The 9,827-nt window shown below is 27.6% G+C and overlaps 1 protein-coding gene across 1 annotated transcript in view; it reads right to left on the reverse strand.

Moving 5' to 3' along the window:
- The window catches only part of LOC143257735 (uncharacterized protein CG3556-like), a 36,929-nt gene that overhangs the window by 13,048 nt on the left and 14,054 nt on the right, over positions 1–9,827 (reverse strand). The window lies entirely within an intron of this gene.

Raw genomic sequence — 9,827 nt, forward strand, 5'->3', positions numbered from 1 at the left:
GGGTATGTTATATACAGTTTGATTTGGGTATGTTATATACAGTTTGATTTGGGTATGTTATATACAGTTTGATTTGGGTATGTTATATACAGTTTGATTTGGGTATGTTATATACAGTTTGATTTGGGTATGTTATATACAGTTTGATTTGGGTATGTTATATACAGTTTGATTTGGGTATGTTATATACAGTTTGATTTTTGTTATATACAGTTTGATTTATGTATGTTATATACAGTTTGATTTGGGTATGTTATATACAGTTTGATTTGGGTATGTTATATACAGTTTGATTTGGGTATGTTATATACAGTTTGATTTGGGTATGTTATATACAGTTTGATTTGGGTATGTTATATACAGTTTGATTTGGGTATGTTATATACAGTTTGATTTGGGTATGTTATATACAGTTTGATTTGGGTATGTTATATACAGTTTGATTTGGGTATGTTATATACAGTTTGATTTGGGTATGTTATATACAGTTTGATTTGGGTATGTTATATACAGTTTGATTTGGGTATGTTATATACAGTTTGATTTGGGTATGTTATATACAGTTTGATTTGGGTATGTTATATACAGTTTGATTTGGGTATGTTATATACAGTTTGATTTGGGTATGTTATATACAGTTTGATTTGGGTATGTTATATACAGTTTGATTTGGGTATGTTATATACAGTTTGATTTGGGTATGTTATATACAGTTTGATTTGGATATGTTATATACAGTTTGATTTGGGTATGTTATATACAGTTTGATTTGGGTATGTTATATACAGTTTGATTTGGGTATGTTATATACAGTTTGATTTTTGTTATATACAGTTTGATTTGGTATGTTATATACAGTTTGATTTGGGTATGTTATATACAGTTTGATTTGGGTATGTTATATACAGTTTGATTTGGATATGTTATATACAGTTTGATTTGGGTATGTTATATACAGTTTGATTTGGGTATGTTATATACAGTTTGATTTGGGTATGTTATATACAGTTTGATTTGGGTATGTTATATACAGTTTGATTTGGGTATGTTATATACAGTTTGATTTGGATATGTTATATACAGTTTGATTTGGTTATATACAGTTTGATTTATGTTATATACAGTTTGATTTGGGTATGTTATATACAGTTTGATTTGGGTATGTTATATACAGTTTGATTTGGGTATGTTATATACAGTTTGATTTGGGTATGTTATATACAGTTTGATTTGGGTATGTTATATACAGTTTGATTTGGGTATGTTATATACAGTTTGATTTGATTTGATATGTTATATACAGTTTGATTTGGGTATGTTATATACAGTTTGATTTGGGTATGTTATATACAGTTTGATTTGGGTATGTTATATACAGTTTGATTTGGGTATGTTATATACAGTTTGATTTGGGTATGTTATATACAGTTTGATTTGGGTATGTTATATACAGTTTGATTTGGGTATGTTATATACAGTTTGATTTGGGTATGTTATATACAGTTTGATTTGGGTATGTTATATACAGTTTGATTTGGGTATGTTATATACAGTTTGATTTGGGTATGTTATATACAGTTTGATTTGGTTATATACAGTTTGTATGTTATATACAGTTTGATTTGGGTATGTTATATACAGTTTGATTTGGGTATGTTATATACAGTTTGATTTGGGTATGTTATATACAGTTTGATTTGGGTATGTTATATACAGTTTGATTTGGGTATGTTATATACAGTTTGATTTGGGTATGTTATATACAGTTTGATTTGGGTATGTTATATACAGTTTGATTTGGGTATGTTATATACAGTTTGATTTGGGTATGTTATATACAGTTTGATTTGGGTATGTTATATACAGTTTGATTTGGGTATGTTATATACAGTTTGATTTGGGTATGTTATATACAGTTTGATTTGGGTATGTTATATACAGTTTGATTTGGGTATGTTATATACAGTTTGATTTGGGTATGTTATATACAGTTTGATTTGGGTATGTTATATACAGTTTGATTTGGGTATGTTATATACAGTTTGATTTGGGTATGTTATATACAGTTTGATTTGGGTATGTTATATACAGTTTGATTTGGGTATGTTATATACAGTTTGATTTGGGTATGTTATATACAGTTTGATTTGGGTATGTTATATACAGTTTGATTTGGGTATGTTATATACAGTTTGATTTGGGTATGTTATATACAGTTTGATTTGGGTATGTTATATACAGTTTGATTTGGGTATGTTATATACAGTTTGATTTGGGTATGTTATATACAGTTTGATTTGGGTATGTTATATACAGTTTGATTTGGGTATGTTATATACAGTTTGATTTGGGTATGTTATATACAGTTTGATTTGGGTATGTTATATACAGTTTGATTTGGGTATGTTATATACAGTTTGATTTGGGTATGTTATATACAGTTTGATTTGGGTATGTTATATACAGTTTGATTTGGATATGTTATATACAGTTTTATTTGGATATGTTATATACAGTTTGATTTGGGTGTATTATATACAGTTTGATTTGGTATGTTATATACAATTTGATTTGGATATGTTATATACAGTTTGATTTGGGTATGTTATATACAATTTGAATTGGATATGTTAGATACAGTTTGATTTGGGTGTGTTATATACAGTTTGATTTGGGTGTATGTTATATACAGTTTGATTTGGGTGTGTTATATACAGTTTGATTTGGGTATGTTATATACAGTTTGATTTGGGTATGTTATATACAGTTTGATTTGGGTGTGTTATATACAGTTTGATTTGGGTATGTTATATACAGTTTGATTTGGGTATGTTATATACAGTTTGATTTGGGTATGTTATATACAGTTTGATTTGGGTATGTTATATACAGTTTGATTTGGGTATGTTATATACAGTTTGATTTGGGTATGTTATATACAGTTTGATTTGGGTATGTTATATACAGTTTGATTTGGGTATGTTATATACAGTTTGATTTGGGTATGTTATATACAGTTTGATTTGGGTATGTTATATACAGTTTGATTTGGGTATGTTATATACAGTTTGATTTGGGTATGTTATATACAGTTTGATTTGGGTATGTTATATACAGTTTGATTTGTTTGATTTGGGTATGTTATATACAGTTTTATGTTATATACAGTTTGATTTGGGTATGTTATATACAGTTTGATTTGGGTATGTTATATACAGTTTGATTTGGGTATGTTATATACAGTTTGATTTGGGTATGTTATATACAGTTTGATTTTGGTTATATACAGTTTATGTTATATACAGTTTGATTTGGGTATGTTATATACAGTTTGATTTTTGTTATATGATTTGGGTTGTTATATACAGTTTGATTTGGGTGTATGTTATATACAGTTTGATTTGGGTATGTTATATACAGTTTGATTTGGGATGTTATATACAGTTTGATTTGGGTATGTTATATACAGTTTGATTTGGGTATGTTATATACAGTTTGATTTGGTTATATACAGTTTATGTTATATACAGTTTGATTTGGGTATGTTATATACAGTTTGATTTGGGTATGTTATATACAGTTTGATTTGTATGGTATGTTATATACAGTTTGATTTGGGTATGTTATATACAGTTTGATTTGGGTATGTTATATACAGTTTGATTTGGGTATGTTATATACAGTTTGATTTGGGTATGTTATATACAGTTTGATTTGGGTATGTTATATACAGTTTGATTTGGGTATGTTATATACAGTTTGATTTGGGTATGTTATATACAGTTTGATTTGGGTATGTTATATACAGTTTGATTTTTGTTATATACATTTGATTTGGGTATGTTATATACAGTTTGATTTGGGTATGTTATATACAGTTTGATTTGGGTATGTTATATACAGTTTGATTTGGGTATGTTATATACAGTTTGATTTGGGTATGTTATATACAGTTTGATTTGGGTATGTTATATACAGTTTGATTTGATTTACAGTTTGATTTGGGTATGTTATATACAGTTTGATTTGGGTATGTTATATACAGTTTGATTTGGTTATATACATATGTTATATACAGTTTGATTTGGGTGTGTTATATACAGTTTGATTTGGGTATGTTATATACAGTTTGATTTGGTTATGTTATATACAGTTTGATTTGGATATGTTATATACAGTTTGATTTGGGTGTGTTATATACAGTTTGATTTGGGTATGTTATATACAGTTTGATTTGGGTATGTTATATACAGTTTGATTTGGGTATGTTATATACAGTTTGATTTGGGTATGTTATATACAGTTTGATTTGGGTGATTTGGGTGTTATATACAGTTTGATTTGGGTATGTTATATACAGTTTGATTTGGGTATGTTATATACAGTTTGATTTGGGTATGTTATATACAGTTTGATTTGGGTATGTTATATACAGTTTGATTTGGGTATGTTATATACAGTTTGATTTGGGTATGTTATATACAGTTTGATTTGGGTATGTTATATACAGTTTGATTTGGGTATGTTATATACAGTTTGATTTGGGTATGTTATATACAGTTTGATTTGGGTATGTTATATACAGTTTGATTTGGGTATGTTATATACAGTTTGATTTGGGTATGTTATATACAGTTTGATTTGGGTATGTTATATACAGTTTGATTTGGGTATGTTATATACAGTTTGATTTGGGTATGTTATATACAGTTTGATTTGGGTATGTTATATACAGTTTGATTTGGGTATGTTATATACAGTTTGATTTGGGTATGTTATATACAGTTTGATTTGGGTATGTTATATACAGTTTGATTTGGGTATGTTATATACAGTTTGATTTGGGTATGTTATATACAGTTTGATTTGGGTATGTTATATACAGTTTGATTTGGGTATGTTATATACAGTTTGATTTGGGTATGTTATATACAGTTTGATTTGGGTATGTTATATACAGTTTGATTTGGGTATGTTATATACAGTTTGATTTGGGTATGTTATATACAGTTTGATTTGGGTATGTTATATACAGTTTGATTTGGGTATGTTATATACAGTTTGATTTGGGTATGTTATATACAGTTTGATTTGGGTATGTTATATACAGTTTGATTTTTGATACAGTTTGATTTGGGTATGTTATATACAGTTTGATTTGGGTATGTTATATACAGTTTGATTTGGGTATGTTATATACAGTTTGATTTGGGTATGTTATATACAGTTTGATTTGGGTATGTTATATACAGTTTGATTTGGGTATGTTATATACAGTTTGATTTGGGTATGTTATATACAGTTTGATTTGGGTTTATGTTATATACAGTTTGATTTGGGTATGTTATATACAGTTTGATTTGGGTATGTTATATACAGTTTGATTTGATTTGTTTGGTATGTTATATACAGTTTGATTTGGGTATGTTATATACAGTTTGATTTGGGTGTGTTATATACAGTTTGATTTGGGTATGTTATATACAGTTTGATTTGGGTATGTTATATACAGTTTGATTTGGTTATATACAGTTTGATTTGGGTGTGTTATATACAGTTTGATTTGGGTATGTTATATACAGTTTGATTTGGGTATGTTATATACAGTTTGATTTGGGTATGTTATATACATGTTATATACAGTTTGATTTGGGTATGTTATATACAGTTTATATATACAGTTTGATTTGGGTATGTTATATACAGTTTGATTTGGGTATGTTATATACAGTTTGATTTGGGTATGTTATATACAGTTTGATTTGGGTATGTTATATACAGTTTGATTTGGGTATGTTATATACAGTTTGATTTGGGTATGTTATATACAGTTTGATTTGGGTATGTTATATACAGTTTGATTTGGGTATGTTATATACAGTTTGATTTGGGTATGTTATATACAGTTTGATTTGGGTATGTTATATACAGTTTGATTTGGGTATGTTATATACAGTTTGATTTGGGTATGTTATATACAGTTTGATTTGGGTATGTTATATACAGTTTGATTTGGGTATGTTATATACAGTTTGATTTGGATATGTTATATACAGTTTGATTTGGGTGTGTTATATACAGTTTGATTTGGGTATGTTATATACAGTTTGATTTGGGTATGTTATATACAGTTTGATTTGGGTATGTTATATACAGTTTGATTTGGGTATGTTATATACAGTTTGATTTGGGTATGTTATATACAGTTTGATTTGGGTATGTTATATACAGTTTGATTTGGGTATGTTATATACAGTTTGATTTGGGTATGTTATATACAGTTTGATTTGGGTATGTTATATACAGTTTGATTTGGATATGTTATATACAGTTTGATTTGGGTATGTTATATACAGTTTGATTTGGGTATGTTATATACAGTTTGATTTGGGTATGTTATATACAGTTTGATTTGGATATGTTATATACAGTTTGTGTTATATACAGTTTGATTTGGGTATGTTATATACAGTTTGATTTGGGTATGTTATATACAGTTTGATTTGTATGGTGTGTTATATACAGTTTGATATATGTTTGATATGTTATATACAGTTTGATTTTGTTATATACAGTTTGATTTGGGTATGTTATATACAGTTTGATTTGGGTATGTTATATACAGTTTGATTTGGGTATGTTATATACAGTTTGATTTGGGTATGTTATATACAGTTTGATTTGGGTATGTTATATACAGTTTGATTTGGGTATGTTATATACAGTTTGATTTGGGTATGTTATATACAGTTTGATTTGGGTATGTTATATACAGTTTGATTTTTGTTATATACAGTTTGATTTGGGTATGTTATATACAGTTTGATTTGGGTATGTTATATACAGTTTGATTTGGGTATGTTATATACAGTTTGATTTGGGTATGTTATATACAGTTTGATTTGGGTATGTTATATACAGTTTGATTTGGGTATGTTATATACAGTTTGATTTGGGTATGTTATATACAGTTTGATTTGGGTATGTTATATACAGTTTGATTTGGGTATGTTATATACAGTTTGATTTGGGTATGTTATATACAGTTTGATTTGGGTATGTTATATACAGTTTGATTTGGGTATGTTATATACAGTTTGATTTGGGTATGTTATATACAGTTTGATTTGGGTATGTTATATACAGTTTGATTTGGGTATGTTATATACAGTTTGATTTGGGTATGTTATATACAGTTTGATTTGGGTATGTTATATACAGTTTGATTTGGGTATGTTATATACAGTTTGATTTGGGTATGTTATATACAGTTTGATTTGGGTATGTTATATACAGTTTGATTTGGGTATGTTATATACAGTTTGATTTGGGTATGTTATATACAGTTTGATTTGGGTATGTTATATACAGTTTGATTTGGGTATGTTATATACAGTTTGATTTGGGTATGTTATATACAGTTTGATTTGGGTATGTTATATACAGTTTGATTTGGGTATGTTATATACAGTTTGATTTGGGTATGTTATATACAGTTTGATTTGGGTATGTTATATACAGTTTGATTTGGGTATGTTATATACAGTTTGATTTGGGTATGTTATATACAGTTTGATTTGGGTATGTTATATACAGTTTGATTTGGGTATGTTATATACAGTTTGATTTGGGTATGTTATATACAGTTTGATTTGGGTATGTTATATACAGTTTGATTTGGGTATGTTATATACAGTTTGATTTGGGTATGTTATATACAGTTTGATTTGGGTATGTTATATACAGTTTGATTTGGGTATGTTATATACAGTTTGATTTGGGTATGTTATATACAGTTTGATTTGGGTATGTTATATACAGTTTGATTTGGGTATGTTATATACAGTTTGATTTGGGTATGTTATATACAGTTTGATTTGGGTATGTTATATACAGTTTGATTTGGGTATGTTATATACAGTTTGATTTGGGTATGTTATATACAGTTTGATTTGGGTATGTTATATACAGTTTGATTTGGGTATGTTATATACAGTTTGATTTGGGTATGTTATATACAGTTTGATTTGGGTATGTTATATACAGTTTGATTTGGGTATGTTATATACAGTTTGATTTGGGTATGGTATGTTATATACAGTTTGATTTGGGTATGTTATATACAGTTTGATTTGGGTATGTTATATACAGTTTGATTTGGGTATGTTATATACAGTTTGATTTGGGTATGTTATATACAGTTTGATTTGGGTATGTTATATACAGTTTGATTTGGGTATGTTATATACAGTTTGATTTGGGTATGTTATATACAGTTTGATTTGGGTATGTTATATACAGTTTGATTTGGGTATGTTATATACAGTTTGATTTGGGTATGTTATATACAGTTTGATTTGGGTATGTTATATACAGTTTGATTTGGGTATGTTATATACAGTTTGATTTGGGTATGTTATATACAGTTTGATTTGGGTATGTTATATACAGTTTGATTTGGGTATGTTATATACAGTTTGATTTGGGTATGTTATATACAGTTTGATTTGGGTATGTTATATACAGTTTGATTTGGGTATGTTATATACAGTTTGATTTGGGTATGTTATATACAGTTTGATTTGGGTATGTTTATATACAGTTTGATTTGGGTGTGTTATATACAGTTTGATTTGGGTATGTTATATACAGTTTGATTTGGGTATGTTATATACAGTTTGATTTGGTATGTATGTTATATACAGTTTGATTTGGGTATGTTATATACAGTTTGATTTGGGTATGTTATATACAGTTTGATTTGGGTATGTTATATACAGTTTGATTTGGGTATGTTATATACAGTTTGATTTGGGTATGTTATATACAGTTTGATTTGGGTATGTTATATACAGTTTGATTTGGGTATGTTATATACAGTTTGATTTGGGTATGTTATATACAGTTTGATTTGGGTATGTTATATACAGTTTGATTTGGGTATGTTATATACAGTTTGATTTGGGTTTATGTTATATACAGTTTGATTTGGGTATGTTATATACAGTTTGATTTGGGTATGTTATATACAGTTTGATTTGGGTATGTTATATACAGTTTGATTTGGGTATGTTATATACAGTTTGATTTGGGTATGTTATATACAGTTTGATTTGGGTATGTTATATACAGTTTGATTTGGGTATGTTATATACAGTTTGATTTGGGTATGTTATATACAGTTTGATTTGGATATGTTATATACAGTTTGATTTGGATATGTTATATACAGTTTGATTTGGGTGTGTTATATACAGTTTGATTTGGGTATGTTATATACAGTTTTGTTATATACAGTTTGATTTGGGTATGTTATATACAGTTTGATTTGGGTATGTTATATACAGTTTGATTTGGGTATGTTATATACAGTTTGATTTGGGTATGTTATATACAGTTTGATTTGGGTATGTTATATACAGTTTGATTTGGGTATGTTATATACAGTTTGATTTGGGTATGTTATATACAGTTTGATTTGGGTATGTTATATACAGTTTGATTTGGGTATGTTATATACAGTTTGATTTGGGTATGTTATATACAGTTTGATTTGGGTATGTTATATACAGTTTGATTTGGGTATGTTATATACAGTTTGATTTGAGTTTGATTTGGGTATGTTATATACAGTTTGATTTGGGTATGTTATATACAGTTTGATTTGGGTATGTTATATACAGTTTGATTTGGGTATGTTATATACAGTTTGATTTGGGTATGTTATATACAGTTTGATTTGGGTGTGTTATATACAGTTTGATTTGGGTATGTTATATACAGTTTGATTTGGGTATGTTATATACAGTTTGATTTGGGTATGTTAT

Source organism: Tachypleus tridentatus, chromosome 7 (genome assembly GCF_004210375.1).
Source record: "Tachypleus tridentatus isolate NWPU-2018 chromosome 7, ASM421037v1, whole genome shotgun sequence".
Classification (NCBI taxonomy): Eukaryota; Metazoa; Arthropoda; class Merostomata; order Xiphosura; family Limulidae; genus Tachypleus; species Tachypleus tridentatus.